General features: G+C 36.9%; 1 long non-coding RNA gene across 1 annotated transcript in view; it reads left to right on the forward strand.

Moving 5' to 3' along the window:
* Positions 1–17,952, forward strand: part of LOC141483433 (uncharacterized) — a 249,381-nt gene that overhangs the window by 21,624 nt on the left and 209,805 nt on the right. The gene's annotated exons all lie outside the window — the stretch shown is intronic.

Genomic DNA, 17,952 nt, shown 5'->3' on the forward strand with positions numbered 1-17,952 from the left:
TCTGGCAATCGAATTTAGTTTATTTCGGTTATGAATCAAATATTTCCAATATGTCACTAGAAGTTGATTTTTGTCGTTTTTAACTCAATTTTATCGGCAAAAAACCAGAATTACATTCTAGCAATCGAATTCAGTATTTTTCTGGTTATGCTTCAAAATCTTCCAACTTGTCACAAGAAATTGAATTTTGTCGTTTCTAACTTGATTTTTTCGGCAAAAAACCCAGAATCACATTCTGGCAATCGAATTTAGTTTATTTCGGTTATGAATCAAATATTTTCAATTTGTCACTAGAAGTTGATTTTTGTCGTTTCTAACTCGATTTTAGCAATCAAATTCGGTCTTTTTTCGGTTGTGCTTCAAAAATTTCCAATTCATCACTAGAAATTGAATTTTGTCGTTTCTTACTCGATTTTTTAGGCCAAAAACCCAGAATCACATTCTGGCAATCGAATTTAGTTTATTTCGGTTATGAATCAAATATTTTCAATTTGTCACTAGAAGTTGATTTTTGTCGTTTTTAACTCAATTTTACCGGCAAAAAACCCAGAATTACATTCCAGCAATCGAATTCAGTATTTTTCTGGTTATGCTTCAAAATCTTCGAACTTATCACAAGAAATTAATTTTTGTCGTTTCTAACTCGATTTTTCGGCCAAAAACCCAGAATCACATTCTGGCAATCGAATTTAGTTTATTTCGGTTATGAATCAAATATTTTCAATTTGTCACTAGAAGTTGATTTTTGTCGTTTCTAACTCGATTTTAGCAATCAAGTTCGGTCTTTTTTCGGTTGTGCTTCAAAAATTTCCAATTCATCACTAGAAATTGAATTTTGTCGTTTCTTACTCGATTTTTTCGGCCTAAAACCCAGAATCACATTCTGGCAATCGAATTTAGTTTATTTCGGTTATGAATCAAATATTTTCAATTTGTCACTAGAAGTTGATTTTTGTCGTTTCTAACTCGATTTTAGCAATCAATTTCGGTCTTTTTTCGGTTGTGCTTCAAAAATTTCCAATTCATCACTAGAAATTGAATTTTGTCGTTTCTTACTCGATTTTTTCGGCCTAAAACCCAGAATCACATTCTGGCAATCGAATTCAGTTTATTTCGGTTGTGAATCAAATATTTTCAATTTGTCACTAGAAATTGATTTTTGTCGTTTCTAACTCGATTTTAGCAATCAAATTCGGTCTTTTTTCGGTTGTGCTTCAAAAATTTCCAATTCATCACTAGAAATTGAATTTTGTCGTTTCTTACTCGATTTTTTCGGCAAAAAACCCAGAAATACATTGTGGCAAACGAATTAAGTTTTTTTCGGTTATGAATCAAATATTTCCAATATGTCACTAGAAGTTGATTTTTGTCGTTTCTAACTCAATTTCATCGGCAAAATACCCAGAATTACATTCTAGCAATCGAATTCAGTATTTTTCTGGTTATGCTTCAAAATCTTCCAACCTGTCACAAGAAATTGAATTTTGTCGTTTCTAACTTGATTTTTTCGGCAAAAAACCCAGAATTACATTCTGGCAATCGAATTTAGTTTTCTTCGGTTATGAATCAAATATTTTCAATTTGTCACTAGAAGTTGATTTTTGACGTTTATAACTCGATTTTAGCAATCAAATTCGGTCTTTTTTCGGTTGTGCTTCAAAAATTTCCAATTCATCACTAGAAATTGAATTTTGTCGTTTCTTATTCGATTTTTTCGGCAAAAAACCCAGAAATACATTCTGGCAAACGAATTAAGTTTTTTTAGGTTACGAATCAAATATTTCCAATATGTCACAATATGTCGTTTCTAACTCAATTTTGTCGGCAAAAAAACCCAGAATTACATTCTAGCAATCGAATTCAGTATTTTTCTGGTTATGCTTCAAAATCATCCAACTTGTCACAAGAAATTGAATTTTGTCGTTTCTAACTTGATTTTTTCGGCAAAAAACCCAGAATTACATTCTGGCAATCGAATTAAGTTTTTTTCGGTTATGAATCAAATATTTCTAGTATTTTTTAGGTTGTGAATAAAACATTTCCAACTTGCCACTGGAAGTTAATTTTTGTCGTTTTTGATTCAATTTTTCCGGCAAAAAAACTCAGAATTACATTCTAGCAATCGAATTCAGTATTTTTTCGGTAATGCTCCAAAATCTTCCAACTTGTCACTAGAAATTAATTTTTGTCGTTTCTTACTCGATTTTTCCGGCAAAAAACCATAATTACATTCTAGGAATCGAATTCAGTATTTTTTGGTTATGCTTCAAAATCGTCCAACTCGTCACTAGAAATTGAATTTTGTCGTCTAACTCAATTTTTTCACCTAGAATATATTCTGGCAATCAAATTTAGTAGTTTTTCGGATGTGAATAAAAAATTTCCAATTTGTCACAAGAAATTGATTCAAGTCGTTTCTAAGTCGAATTTCCCGGCAAAAAACCCAGAATTACATTATAGCAATCGAATTCAGTGTTTTTTGGTTATGCTTCGAAAGCTTCCAACTTGTCACTAGAAATTAAATTTTGTCGTTTCTAACTAATTTTTTTCGGCAAAACACCCAGAATATATTCTGGCAATCGAATTTGGTAGTTTTTCGGATATGAATAAAAAAATTTCAATTTGTCACAAGAAATTGATTTAAGTCGTTTCTAACTCGATTTTCCCGGCAAAAAACTCAGAATTACATTCTAGGAATCGAACTCAGAATTTTTTCGATTATGCTTCAAAAGTTCTCAATTTGTCACTAGAAGTTGATTTTTGTCATTTCTAACTCGATTTTAGCAATCTAATTCGGTATTTTTTCTGTTATGCTTCAAAAATTTTCAATTCGTCACTAGAAATTGAATGTTGTTGTTTTCTAACTCGATTTCTCCAGCAAAAAACCCAGAAATATATCCTAGCAATCGAATTCAGTGTTTTTTCAGTCATGCTTCAAAAATTTCCAACTTGTCACTAGAAATTGAATTTTGCCGTTTCTAACTCAATTTTTTCGGCAAAACACCCAAAATGCATTCTTACAATCGAATTTAGAAGTTTTTCGGATATGAATGAAAAAATTCCAATTTGTCACAAGAAATTGTGACGTATCTAACTCTGATTTTCCGGCAAAAAACCCAGAATTACATGCTAGCCATCGAATTCAGTATTTTTTCGCTTATGCTTCAAAAATTTCCTAGTTGTCACTTTAACTAGCAATCTAGTTCATTATTTTTTTGGTTATGAATTAAACATTTCTTTGTCACTAGAAATAGATTTTTTCGTTTCTAACTCGATATTTCCGGCAAAAAAACAGAATTACATTCTAAGAATCGAATATGGTATATTTTCAGTTATGAATAAAAAATCTCCAACTTGTCACTCCAATACCAGACAGCGCAGTTTCGACACGCCAGAGGTCTCATCAGTGGTACTAGACCGGTTCAATAATGCAAAGCTCGAAGTCGTTTTGTCCTAAGGCGGACAAACTTTTGAAAAGTTAGTGGCGATGTGTGATGACATATCTCAGAATCGTGCTATTCTGTTCATTTCTGTTCCGAGTCATTCTGTTTTCTGTGACATTTTGTGTGCCTAACTTTCACAACAAAGATGGATGTACTGACTATGGTTTTTCTTCTTCTAGCATATTACGAAGTCTAACGCCTGGTACCAATATGTGCTATAAGATGCTATATGATATTTTCCATTGCATTTTATAGTATAACTAAATGTTATAAGTTCGTAGCCAACATTTATATTCATAAAATTGCTAACCACAATTATATAAAACTGAAAAAGTCAACGCAACCTTTAGGAGGCACAGGGAGTTGGCAACAAGATCTAAGCCTTAACTCACACAACTATATTAATGAATGGTTGTGGGCCACTTTTCATGCAGTTTTGGAAATTTACACGAGCCTCCCCTCAGTCTCCCCACTCTTTGAGAAAAAGGTCCGTTATTCATGCGATTTGAAAAATGCCCAGCTACCAATAAATCGGTCCCTATATACTGCCAAAAAGGAATATATATATATATATATATATATATATATATATATATATATATATATATATATATATATATATATATATATATATATATATATTGGCATACCCGACCTGCAAGAATTTCTGTTGACCTGCAAAGTTTATTATTTTCAATTTAATGAGGAATGTGGAATTTTTCCATACTCAAAGGGTGGGGGTTGAAATTTTTTTTGTCGAAAATGATTAATCTGGTCGAGATTCATGTCTGGCAGACCCGACCTGCAAAAATGTCTGTCCTACAAGTTTACGAGAGCAATGTCTACTGAGAACAATTTGCTGACCTGCAGACCTGCAAAATAGTTATACCCTATGAATTTAATCTCTACTGATACTGAAGGACGTGAATTCCATATAATTAGTAAATATATTCTTTACTGGCAATAAAAGCAAATGACTTTCGACCGTTTGGCTTTGTAACCAATTATGAACATTTATTTTATATCGAATATTTTTCTGAAGTGAACCACACACCAGTAAAAAAGTTTTTTGTAATATTTTTTTCACCTGTGACATTTCCAAAATATATTATTTTACTGGTTAGTATCAATGATAAGTATTATTTGGAGGGTTGTAAGAAATGTTTCTGGAGAGTATAAAATAGTGTAACCTAAAGCTAGGTCAAGCTGAGGGTTTTCAGCTGTTTGCCATCATCAGAGCTTTATTAAATTGAGATTTCATCTCTTAAGAAACACGTTTTAATAGTTGTGAATAATATAAAATCACTAAGTACTTGAAAAATTAGTTGAGTCTTTGGAGCATATATTCACACTTCTTCATTGGGTATTATTTTTCTTTGTCCAACATTGTGGAGCATGTTTTAGCCATATTTTCATGACATTTTCTACTTGTACATTGGTTGCAATTTCAGTTTTTTTATTGCTCCTGCAAAACAAATTCAATGTAACAAATGATTTTTGTATAAAAAAAAAGAAAACTCACGTATTATACATTCACTCAGAGAAAGTTCACAAAATTGTATCTTTTGACGTTTTTCTCTAAAATTGAAGGATGTTGCCAGCTCGTCTGTTATCAAATGCATCAATATAATATTGTTTTTGATGTACAGTCTTTACCTCCTAAAGAAGATAAATAGGATACTTGAAAATAATGCAAAATTGAAATCAACGGAAATTTCACATACATTAAAATTTCGATTTGAAAGGGTTATATTTTTAGAAGTGATTAATTTTTGGGAAAGAAAGTTTTTGGCTTTCTACTACTCCATCTGATACTTTCTTTCTTTGGAAGATTCTCTCATTAAAATTTTATTATACATTAAAATATTTGAAAAAAATTTGGACTACCCCTAAATACAAGTATCTATAATGAATGTTTCCCACACATACCATACCAGACAGGTTATCTCTCGATGTTAAATAAGCTTCCAGCTCATTCAATTGCTCTATGGTTCTGATGGGCCATCCAATAGGTGAATCATTTGGAACAGCCCCTACTTCTTGATGTCTTTTATTTAAATGATTTATTATTTGATCATTTTGTTTCCTTATTTGATAAAGCAGAGACAGTATATTGTCGTGGTCCAACACTACAAGAAATGTAAATTACAAACAAGGTAGAAATGGTAGATTATTTTTTTAGTAGGTCCTTTCACAAATTTTCCACTACTAAAAACATATATCATTTATAGATCTGTTCAAGATTGATTAATACGAATGTATCAACAAATTGAAATGAAAGAAGAGTTCTATAACTGTTTTAATGCAATACCTTGAGTTTTTTTTATTGACACTACTTATTGTTCTAACTGGGGTTGTTCTATCGACTGGTGTAATATTATGTTGTACTTGTCAAGATCATAGGTACTCTTATTGTGAATAGTTGAAGTAGAGGTATTTGCAATAATCTGCAGTAGACCAAAAATTAAACTTACGCTGTAAAGCACCAATAAAAAATCAAAAGTCACAACAACCGACGCTCGTAGTCGACCTTTCTAATCAACAGGTAACTTCAATCGAACATCAACTGAAACCGCATCGATAACTTTATAGGGAAATGAAATGGAACGATCTGTTCATAGATCTTAACGCCTTTTTCGAAGGAACTATAATGTAAACTGTAATGGTAATATAATGGAACAGCAAAAACAAATAGAAATAAAAATGACTCATGATAGATTCTCACAAACTGAGAGCAATCTGGAGAACCACTCTACACTGATCTCAAGTATGAATTTATCAATGAGAAATGAAAAATTATTGCCATCTACAACTGATGAGTATTTGTAATAAATATGGAAAGAGAAAAGAAAAATACACCATTTAACATAAGCCTAAAAAAAACAACACCATGAAGGCGAAACAAAGAAGTCTGCGACAAAAGAGTGGAAAGTAGAGAAAATGAAAATAGAATCCGAGAATAAAAATAGGAAAGTTTTTGAAGATACAGACATAAGATTATCTAATGAAGAAAAAAGAAATAATGTATCACTTATGGACGAAATCCAACAGGTTAATATGTCCAAAGAAAATAATACCTCAATCTTAAATGAATCTGTACAAGAAATACCGGAAAACAGTAATAGTGATTTGAAGATTGACAAACCAGAAGTCAATTTCACAGTGACGCAACTTCCACAAAAGAAGAAGAAAATACTGATTACTGGAGATCAACATGCCCAAGGATTCCAAAGAGTTCTTAGCTTAACAACCGACTACGTTTCCTATAGGATTGATGAATGGATCTGCCCTGGTAATGAACTGTTAGAAATAACCAAAGATATATTTGCCAAAATTATAAATTACGGTTATGTCATCATCATGTTTAACACGAATAACATCAGTAATAGTAAAACACTAAATCTTGCCATTGATAATGTTATGAATATCAGTAAGTTCACAAACCTTATAATTATGTAACAAATTAAAGAATTAACTGTCTTAAACAAATTCATTTCCAACAATATTTCACTAATCACATACTAATTTATTTACAACACTTAGCAACTAACGCTTAATTTATTTCCACTATTTGAATTCCTTGTTCAACCACTCGATTCACTTTCAGAAACTGCCCTCTTGGGTTGGGAAGCCGGTCTTCTATAATTTAACGGTTCTATCAAGAAATCTGTAAGTTCGATACTCAACTAGAGTTTTTACCGGCGGTTGCATTCTTTCGCGGTGATGTCATGTGTTTATTACATGATTCGGCCGGCATACTGGTCAGGGGCAGATTCAGATTCGTTGTATAACCAAACTAGGTCACCAGTTTCGAATCCTCCAGCATTCGCTTTATGTCATTGGCCTTCTTCATCCTATCACAAGCACTCCGGATGTTCAGACGGACTCGTTCATGGATGTCCATTTTCTTCTGAAGCTTGCTGACATAGTCTTCCACCGCAGTGTCTTGTTCTGGCAGCGTCCCAAATTTCAGATCGCAAGGAAGCCGCAGCTCTCGGCCCATTATAATACTGGCGGGGGTAAGGCCGGTTGACTCGTCCACTGCCGAACGATAGGCCAACAGGAACAGGTGGAGGTCTCAGTCTCTTTGGTGGTCAGAGACTACCTTGGACATGTGGCGGCTTATGGTCTTATTCATTCGTTCCACAATTCCATCGGACTGTGGATGTAAGGCTGTGGTTCTGGTCTTTCAAATTTCCAACAGTTTACATATTTTTTGAAACAGGTTGGACTCAAAATTTCTGCTCTGATCCGAAAGTAGCTCCAATGGGAAACCGAATCGACATATCCATTCCTTTACCAGGACGTCAGCGACGGTAAACGCTTCATGGTTGAGGAGGGCATAGGCTTCTGCCCACTTGCTGAAGTAGTCCATGGCTACCAGGATGTATTTGTTCCCATGGTTGGACTCTGAGAACGGGCCGGCGATGTCCATTCTCTTAAAGGGACTACCCACCTTATACTAGCGTATTGGAGCTTTCGGTCATATCCGAGGTCCGTTACTGGCAGCATATAAAGCACACTTTCTGCACCAGTCCTTGACGTCGACTTGACAATTAACCCAGTAAAACCGTTGTCTTACTTTCTGGAGGGTCTTCGTTACTCTCAGATGTCCTCCAGTGACTCCATCATTGATTTCTTTGAGCCTCTTCCGTTGTCTGTTCCTGGGTCAGAAAACCGTTTTCCAAGGTAAGGGAGTTCCATTGGGCCCAGTTAGACCTAAACGCTGCCGAATAACCTACTACCTCCTGCCACGATGGTCTTTGATTAATTTTCTTCCATCCGATGACTAAACCAAGATCTGGGTCTTTCTCTTGGTCTTCTACAGCTGTAATTTTACAAATAGCTTTTTTCTCTTCTGCTCTTCGGCAATGTGAGCAGTCATCGGGATATGGTCTCCGCGATAGGGCATCTACGTTTTTATGGTTTTTGTTGAATTGAATGCAATTCTGCACAAACTCTATGATATTTTCTGTGTTATAGATGTTCTGTGTTATAGATGTCAAAAATGTATAAGTAGTGTAGTTGTAGCCGCTCCTTGTCTATAGTGTATGTATTCTGAAAATGGTCGTTTATGTTGACTAATCGCTTTACGTTTTTCTTATTAAACTATTACAATAAGTTGCTTCATTATTAAATTAGCTGTGGTACAACAGTTTTTACACCTTTGTCAACGGACAACAGCTCTCACCTGGTGACACAATAATTGCGCTCTGGTTTACTGAGCGTTTGGCTGAAGTAGCCAATCCTCCTGGATCTGAGAAAGGACTACCACGTTGCTGGCGTCGGAATCTAAAATGAATTTTTCGTCCGGTAGGGGATAGCTCAAAACAGCACCGTTGATCAAAGCTCTTTTCAACTTCTTAAATGAGTCTTGGCATTTCTCGAACCTCCGGAACTGGATCTGTCCTTCTGTAAGTCGGGTCAATGGTTTGGCGATATTGGCAAACAGCACATATGTGCGGTAGTAGGTGCACAAACCAAGGAAGCTCAGAAGCTGATGTATGTCTTTTAAAATGGGTCAATCCTTAACTGCTTTGATCTTTTGTTCGTCTACCGCCACTCCTTCCTCAGAGACTACGTGGCCAAGGTATCGGACTTCTTTCTGGAACAGGTGACATCTGTATTGTATATCGTCGAGATACACCAGACACGTATTCCATGAGAGCCCCTTGAGAACCGTCTCCATCAATCTCTCGAAGGTCGCTGGAGCATTACAAAGCCCGAATGGCGTACCCGTGAACTGCCACAATCCTAAGCCGATGGTGAACGCTGTCTTTTCTCGATCTTCTGAAGCCAATTCAACTTGCTAATATCCATTCTTTAAATCCGAAGTCAAGAACATTTTGGAGCCAGCTAGCGTGTCTAGGGTGTCGTCTGTTCTTGGAAGAGGGTAGCTGTATTTCTTCGTCACGTTATTTAGTTGAAGATAATCCACGCAGAACCTTTTCGAGCCGTCCTTCTTCTTCACTAATACGACTGGGGAAAACCAGGGGCTGTCAGAAGGTTCGATGCGTTCTTCTTTTCCCATATCTCTGACTATCTTGTCTGCCTCTTCTTTCTTGGCAAGAGGGAGACTTCTAGCTGATTGCCGGATTGGTTCGACATTCCCAATGTCGATTCTATGCTGAACCACATTTGTTTTGCCGACACGTAGGACGCCGTCTCGAAAATTCAGATCGAACCCACTGGAATTCATTATGTCCACTCCAATAATCGCATCGTCCTCGATGTCCGCCACCAATGCACGATGGTTCATTCAGTGCTGCCCAACACCAATTCAATTGGCAGTTCTCCAAGTACAGTGGCTAGCTCCCCTGTTGCGGTGCGTAGCTTCCAACTTGACGGTTCAATTTTTGCCGGTTTTCCCACAGTTCCAGCATCTTATATGTTCTGTCTCAGGCAACACTTCCTTTATTACCTTTCTAATGGTGACCTCAACATCTGCAGGCACCTGTCCATCTTCCTCGATAGTTCGAACTTTGCTCTGGCTATTGCAGGATTGTTTTGCAGCCTCCAACTCGAGAGCGCTTGTCAGTGCATCCACGAGATGTTAGGGATGAGCTAGTGTCAAGGCCTGCCTCGTTTCTTGGTCGCGAAATCCGTCCAAAAATGCCTGAACTGCTAACCGCTTCATTACGTTTTCCGGTGTAGCAGGATATGCCAGACGAACTGATCAAGCAATGTCGGCTTCAAATTCCTGTAGAGTTTCTCCTGATATCTGGCAGCGGTTCTTCAGCTGTGAATGGTAAACGTGTTCTAGGTGGGCCTGCCCATACCGTAGCTCAAGATGCTTCACAAGTTGGGCATAGTCTTCCTGTTCTTGGGCCGTGAGGGTATTCTTTGCTGCCCCACGCAATGCCAATGTTAACGCTATCGCCTTTTCTCCTGCATTCCATCCATTCGCTCTGGCTGCAGCTTCGAATTGTCGGCGGTAATTTGCCCAAGGAGTTTCCCGTCGAACTGGAGCGGCTTCATGGAGAGCTTCCTAGTTCAGAACTGACTTTGAGATCTTTCATTGCCTTTTGAAGTTGTTCCATGTTGAAACTCAGTTCCGGAATTGAGTTTTCGGTAACAGTTTCTGTGGTGTGGGCAGAATTAACGATTTGGTTTTGAAACTTGCTAATTGTTTCCTTCATCTTGCTGATTTCTGACTCAACTCCGCCTTTGATTTCATCGCTTATTTTTTTCTATTCTCTTCATTTCTGCCCCGATTGATTTCATCTTTGATTTCCTCTACTTCCGTGTTCATTTCCTTCTTGATTTTGTCTATCTCTCTCTCGATGGTTCCTATCCCTTCTTCGAGTAGACTCGCCACGCAACAAAGTTCTTTCTTTATGCCTTCCGCATTTTCTAAAAGTTTATCTTCCAAACTCTTTGAATTTTCCAGAAGCGATTCCCGCCTCGACCAGATATTTTTCTCGAGAGAATTTATCTGGTTGAAGCTGGGATGATTTTGCAACCGTGTTAGGAATTACACGTTAAAAGGTAAGACCTTATTAGTCCTTAGCTCTCACAAGTTTCTCAACTTCTGAGAGTTGTCGTTCGTATGGGAGCGACAACTGGTTGACGGAAAACAGATTTTCTCCTCCAGGCACTTCGAATTTTGTTGAAGTTCATCTATTAAACTAACCGAATTTTCGCGAAGCGTGTCTTCCAAACTCTTCGATTTTCCAGGAGCTTCACATCCAGACTTAACGAATTTTGTTGAAATCAACTTTCAGCGATTTGGTATTCTCATCGAGTTTGTTCATTATTGAACTCAAATCACCGCCAGAAACTTCGAGTAAATATGTTTCGGGATCTTCTCCTGATTCAGTCAAGTTATCCCAACAGTCTCTTCTGGAGTACTGAATTTTTTCCAGAACAATCTAGCTCCCTCTCATCCAATTCTTGCTTCAATTCGGCGACTTTCAAGCCGTTAGGCTCACTTTTCTCGAACACATTTTGTCTCTTATTGTCTATTTTCCACAAAACTGTGTATGTCTATTCATTTTAATCGAATCCTAAACACTTATTTCCTTTCACAAGTCTATTTTTTTCGCGAGAAAGGTCTATCAGTTTATGTTTTCGTAGTCCGGTACTGTCCACTTAGTTATGTTTTGAATCCGCAGATTCAAACATGTTATGAATATGAATTAGTTTAGTTAGATTGAGAAAACTAACGAAAGTGTGTTTTGAGTCTATTATTCTTGATTGCTGCAGTTCTATAGGTATGAGGAAGTTTGCAAGTTTTTGAATGGAACAGTTATTAAGTGATAGGAGTAACAGGAAATTTCATAAGTACTACTAAAAAAGGGGGGAAACTTTATTTTTTCACTTTTCGTTTTTTTATTACATGTTTGGAATATTTCATTTGATCAGTTTTAATTTTATTGTTGGTTTGAGCTATGGCTCGTATTTTTGTATATGTATTTGCCAATTTATCCCTCGTTTGTTCTTTAAGATAGAGGTGATCATTTTTTCAAGTTGACTTGTTTTCTGTTTGTCTAGGTTTTGTTTCAACGATTTATAAGTCTGTTCAAGTTTTTGTTGATGATCATTAACGTATTTGCTGATTACATCTTTTTCTTCCAGATCGAATGGATCTTTGGAACCAAGGTGACTAGTTACAATTTCGAAATGGGTGAATTTGGTTGTAGAATGTATAGAATTATTATAATGTAATGTTGCATACTTCAATAAATTCTGTAAAGATTCTTCAGGTGTTTAATTTTTTTGAATTCGAATTTGTTCTAAAAGGATTGAATGAAATCGTTCAATGTATGAGTTAGAATTTGGCTTTCCTAGAGTAGTAAAATGAAGTTCAATTTTGTGAAGTTTGCAAAATTTTTGAATTTTATTACTGAATTCTGGTCCGCCATGACAAGTGATCATATGGGGAATTCCGTAGTGGGAAATAAATGACAACAATCCGTTTAGTATATTAATTCAATTTATAGATGGCATTTGATATCCTTGTCCAAATTTGAAAAAAGTGTCTATTATTGTAAAAAATTTCTCTTTTGCAATAGACAATGTGTCAATATGAATTTTTTTTAAAAGGTTTGGATCCTATAGGTATTGCTTGAAATTGTAGATTCGGTGGTGATTTGTCATATTTGTTTTTCTGGCAAATATTGCAATCGTTAATAAATTTGTTACGTCTTGTGTTAAATTGGGCCAATAGTAATTTTTCCTAATCGATTCAATGGTGGTTTGAATACCTCTATGACCAGTTGTGTATATGTGATGTGTTATGAATCACACGTTAAAAGGTAAGACCTTGTTAATCCTTAGCTCGCACAAGTTTCTACTTCTGAGGGTTGTCGTTCGTAGGGGTGCGACAGCTGGTTAACGGAAAAACAGATCCAGTCTATCCTTTTCTTTGACATCGGTGAAAGGTTAGGAACAATATTATTTTTGATTAATGTATCAATTTTATTCTGCATAATTGTAATGAATATTTTTTCGTGGCCTTTATCATGAAAATACTGGAAGTATGTTCCTGATATCGTAAGATTGAGTAGAAGTTCTTCAATATCTTTTTCAAGATGATTTTTTCGTAAAGTTACATCTGTTTAAAATAATCTGTTTAAAATCTGTTTTTCCGTTAACCAGCTGTCGCACCCCTACGAACGACAACCCTCAGAAGTCTAAACTTGTGCGAGCTAAGGATTAACGAGGTCTTACCTTTTAACGTGTGATTCCTAACACGGTTTAAAAGCGTTTATTGCCAAAAATATTTTCTTGTGAATATAGTGTAACGAATTAAAGAACTAACTGTCTTAAACAAATTTATTTTTAACAATATTTCACTATCACAACTGATTTATATTCCACACTTAGCAACTAACGCTTAATTTATCTTCACTGTTCGAATTCTTTATTTAATTGCACGTTTCGCTTTCTGAATACAGACTACCGCTCTGGACTAGAAGCGGCCTTTTTATATCGGCAACGATCGCTCCAGATCTCTCTAGGGGTTTCGGCACTCATCTATACCTTTCGCGGTTGTTCGCCATGACTCATGCGTTTGCTGGCTGAGATATTGGTCAGGGCCGGTTTCAGATTCGTTACATTGCCCCCTTCTTAAAGACGTCTCGCCCCGAAATGTCATCCTTGGCATGTGTCGATATCTGCAGGACTCCCTATATCCACTCCATAGTCTTCATGCTCGATCGTGGAAGATGGTTACCGCACACCAAAATCTTGATGCCGCTGGATCTGAAGATAGTTTCCAACATGCTTCTCACAATTCTCCAGTCCAGCCTGTCGAGCCCAGAGGCTAATTTTGGAATTGCCAAGTCCACGAGATTCTGGTCGAACATCGTGTCCTTTAGTCTAGTAAGACTCCTACAGACATCTTCACAGGACGGTTTGTCTCGAGAATGCTTTTTGGTCACCAAGTAGAAAATTTTTCTCTGACCCTTCTTCAACTGTAGCACTCCCCCGACTTCAGGATTATGTTCTCGTGATGTTTGGAGCTGACCGAATTTCTTGTTGAATACCACTGCGATACCTTTGGACAATTGGAGATCCTCAGCCACGCAGTGAGCTAGTGCGTTCAACTGCAACCTTGAAAAGGCTCTTCTTGAGTTACCCCATGTACGACCTTCTGTCCGTTCGAGTATAAGGACATGAATTGCTGGAACGTCATTTCATCCTCTGGTGGTCTGAGGGCGCGAACTTGGTTGTGATTTCCAGTATAAGGAGCCAATGTATTAAAATGGACGACCCTAGGCTTTCCTCGAGGTGGCTTATGGATTTGGTAGACAAGGTCATTAATTTTTTTCATGATTTTGTACGGACCCTCCCACAAGTTCCGCAACTTCGGTGATAACCACGGCGTTGCTTAGGATTGTACAGCCAAACTAGGTCACCGGTTTCGAATCCTCCTCCAGCATTCGCCTTGATGTCACGGGCCTTCTTCATCCTATCGCTGGCACTCCGAATGTTCAGACGGACTCGTTCAAGGATGTCGTCCATTCTCTGCCGAAGCTTGCTGACATAGTCTTCCCCCGCAGTGTCTTGTTCTGGCGGCGTCCCAAATTTCAGGTCGCAAGGAAGCCGTAGCTCTCGGCCCATTATAATACTGACAGGGGTTTGGCCAGTTGACTCATGCACTGCCGAACGATAAGCCAGCAGGAACAGGTGGAAGTATTGGTCCCAGTCTCTTTGATGGTCAGAGACTACTTTGGACAAATGGCGGTTTATGATCTTATTCATTCGTTCCACCATTCTATCGGACTGTGGATGTAAGGCTGTGGTTCTGGTCTTTCGAATGTCCGACAGTTCACATATTTCTTGGAACAAGTTGGACTCGAAATTTCTGCCCTGGTCCGAATGCAGCTGCAATGGGACACCGAATCGACATATTCATTCCTTTACTAGGACGTCAGCGACGGTAAAGGCTTCCTGGTTGGGCAGGGCATATGCTTCTGCCCACTTGCTGAAGTAGTTCATGGCTACTAGGATGTATTTGTTCCCATGGTCGGACTCTGGGAACGGGCCGGCGATGTCAATTCTCTCAAAAGGGCTACCCATGTTATACTGGCGCATTGGAGCATTCGGTCGTATCCGAGGTCCGTTGCTGGCAGCACATACAGCACATTTTCTGCACCAGTCCTTGACGTCGGCTTGACAATTAACCAGTAAAACCCAATAATACTAATGAGTGATGATAGAATCTGCGTAGTGATCTGAAATTATGAGTAATTTTTATACCCCCAACTTGGAAATTTCATAACTACCATAGATATGAAAGACCTGCGAAGAAGAAAAGTCTCATATTGCGAGAAGATATTCGCAGGTGTACTACTACTACTGTTTGTATGAATAATGTAGCCCTGACCAGAAGGTCCACGGTCAGTGTGTCATAGGTTTGACACTATTGCAAATTATACATGTTGACACTTGTAAAATTAGTGAGGGGTCTTTCACATGCCTTACACCAATACTGACCCAGTTGCATCATAGAGACCGTATCATGGGTGTTTACATGTTGATACCAGCCACCGTTATTGAGACAGCTATTGTCAATTTAGATGAAGTAAATGGACCTGGAACACATTGGGTGGCATACAAGAAATGTGGAGAAGAAGTCACATATTTCGGTAGTTTTGGAGACTTACCCCCACCAATGGAATTGATTCGGTACTTTAGAAAATATTCGGAAGTGAGAATCAAATATAACTATGATCGTCAACAGAAATTCAATACAGTTTTCTGTGGTCACTTGTGCCTGAAGTTTTTCTGTAAATAATTATTCACAGAAAAAATTTTCCAAATAAAATGAATGGAACTCCAACATTGGATCAAGATGGGGATGGGGTTTTCACTTAAGATGTATTCAAAATATCGCACCCTGACAAAAATGGATAAAATAATGCTCGCAAATATGCCCAAAGAAGTGATACTTGCTTGTGCTGCACATGAGATTGCATATGTTTGGGAAAAGTTACCTAAACATCTACAAGATGATACTGACATAATGAAGTATAGTTATTGTTACCTGACGACAGAAAATCTAATTCTGATATTGATGTAGAAGATAGTCCTTTACCACGAAGAATATTCTGCTGCTATTGCAATATAGAGGATATGAATATTGGTGTCAATAAGAGTGACATTTATTCCAATATAATGTCCCCGAAAAAGTGCAAATTGTTTCAGATGTAACGTATTCCAAAAACACTTTACTGTGAGATTTTCACAGATGTGTTGTAGACAACAATAAATTGAAATGCGGATTATGAAATGTATCAGTCATGTCACGGAAGTTCGAGTTACAAGCTGCCGGGACCAGTGTCTTGAGTGCAGACTTTTTTACACCCATTGAATTGGATAGAGGCAGTCGCTATGGATTAGGACTTTTGGGATTCTATGGATGCAATACAATCAATATAACTGAAGCAAACAATTTAATCAGTTTTAGAATCAGTGATGACAGCTCACCCGTACTTCAGAAATATACCATTAAAATCCCATGTGGTGCTTATAAAATAGAAGAAATCAATGTTGCTATACAAAAACATATTATGTTTAGATTATTTAACGACAAAAAACCAAATGATATCATTGCAAATGACATCTTCTACCTACATGCCAATAATAATACATTCAGATGTGAGATGCGATCAAAATATGAAATTGATTTGACACTTCCAAATTCTATAGCAAATATGATGGGATTTAGTCATGATATATTTCCACCGAAGTAAATACATGAATCATCACAGCCAATAAATATTACAGTAGTGAGACTGATCCGGTTGGATTGCAATATGATATCTGGTTCTTATATAAACAATGAAGAATCCCACATTCTCTTTTCATTCGATATTGATGTTGAGGCTGGATACAATCTTACAAGGGAACCACAAAATATTATATATATACCTGTCAGTCCAGAAGGTCATCAGTTGATTCACAACATCACAGTGCGCATTTTAGATCAAAATAATAATCTGGTCGATTTTGGAAGTGATGAAGACATTTTCATTATTTTGGAACTGAGGAAAATCGAATAACTTTCAATAATGGGTTTTCGTTATAATAGACAAAATCATCGAGAACCACATGTCCAACATGATTACACTACTAAAAAGGAATGGTCGACTAGGAAGAAGCTCATTCCTCAAGTGTATGCTAAACAGTTAGCACACAACGTTCTGTCTGTAAAAGATCTTAAATTCTTGGAAACGATCGGATTGAAAGTGAGGAAATAACAATGGTGCTCGAAACAAACAATGAAAAGTTGAATATTTTTCATGAACCAGTGCTCGATCATTCCCTCATAATTTTTCATGAGCACACAAATAAACCATATGGATCACCACTGTTTAGGAATTCAGATGAAATTCAAATTGCAATCAATAATCAAGATGTTATACATGATATTGCTGAAAGTTTCATCCACATAGAGGGAAATTTCACCCCTAAGGATGCAGCGAAAACATACTATCTCTCGAATAATGCAATTGCTTTCCTTTTTGATGAAATCCGTTATGAAATGAGTGGTGAACAAGTGGCTGTTGTTAGAAAATCGGGGATAACATCTCAAATGATATGGTCTCCTTTGGGCCATCGCATGCATACACCTTATTAACAACTGGATGGGGGCTTTCCCAATCAAAACAGGATATCTTGGATGCAATTAGTCACGTATTCAGTGAAAAATTACCACTGAAATATTTGATGGGTTTTGCTGAAGATTAAACCAAAAATGTCTTGAATGCCAAACAAGAACTAATTCTAATAATTGCTCGATCTTTCAAGAACTCATATATTGGTGAGATCGATGCTGATTTGGAAATTAATAAAATCGAATGGGAAATAAGACATATAGTATCAGATGATAAACATAAACTCAAACTTCTGAATTGAATCAACAAAAGCGGTTTCAATGCAAAAATCAAGCTAGCTTATCGTATGTGGGACCTCTATGAACTTCCGTCATTACGTGGAACATCATCAGATATATGGGCCATAAAAACAACCAACGCTTTGGAAACATCTCGTTTTGTCA

The sequence above is a fragment of the Leptinotarsa decemlineata genome, unplaced genomic scaffold, assembly GCF_025532065.1.
Source record: "Leptinotarsa decemlineata unplaced genomic scaffold, Ldec_3_MD MMD2_tig00003348_RagTag_RagTag, whole genome shotgun sequence".
Lineage (NCBI taxonomy): Eukaryota > Metazoa > Arthropoda > Insecta > Coleoptera > Chrysomelidae > Leptinotarsa > Leptinotarsa decemlineata.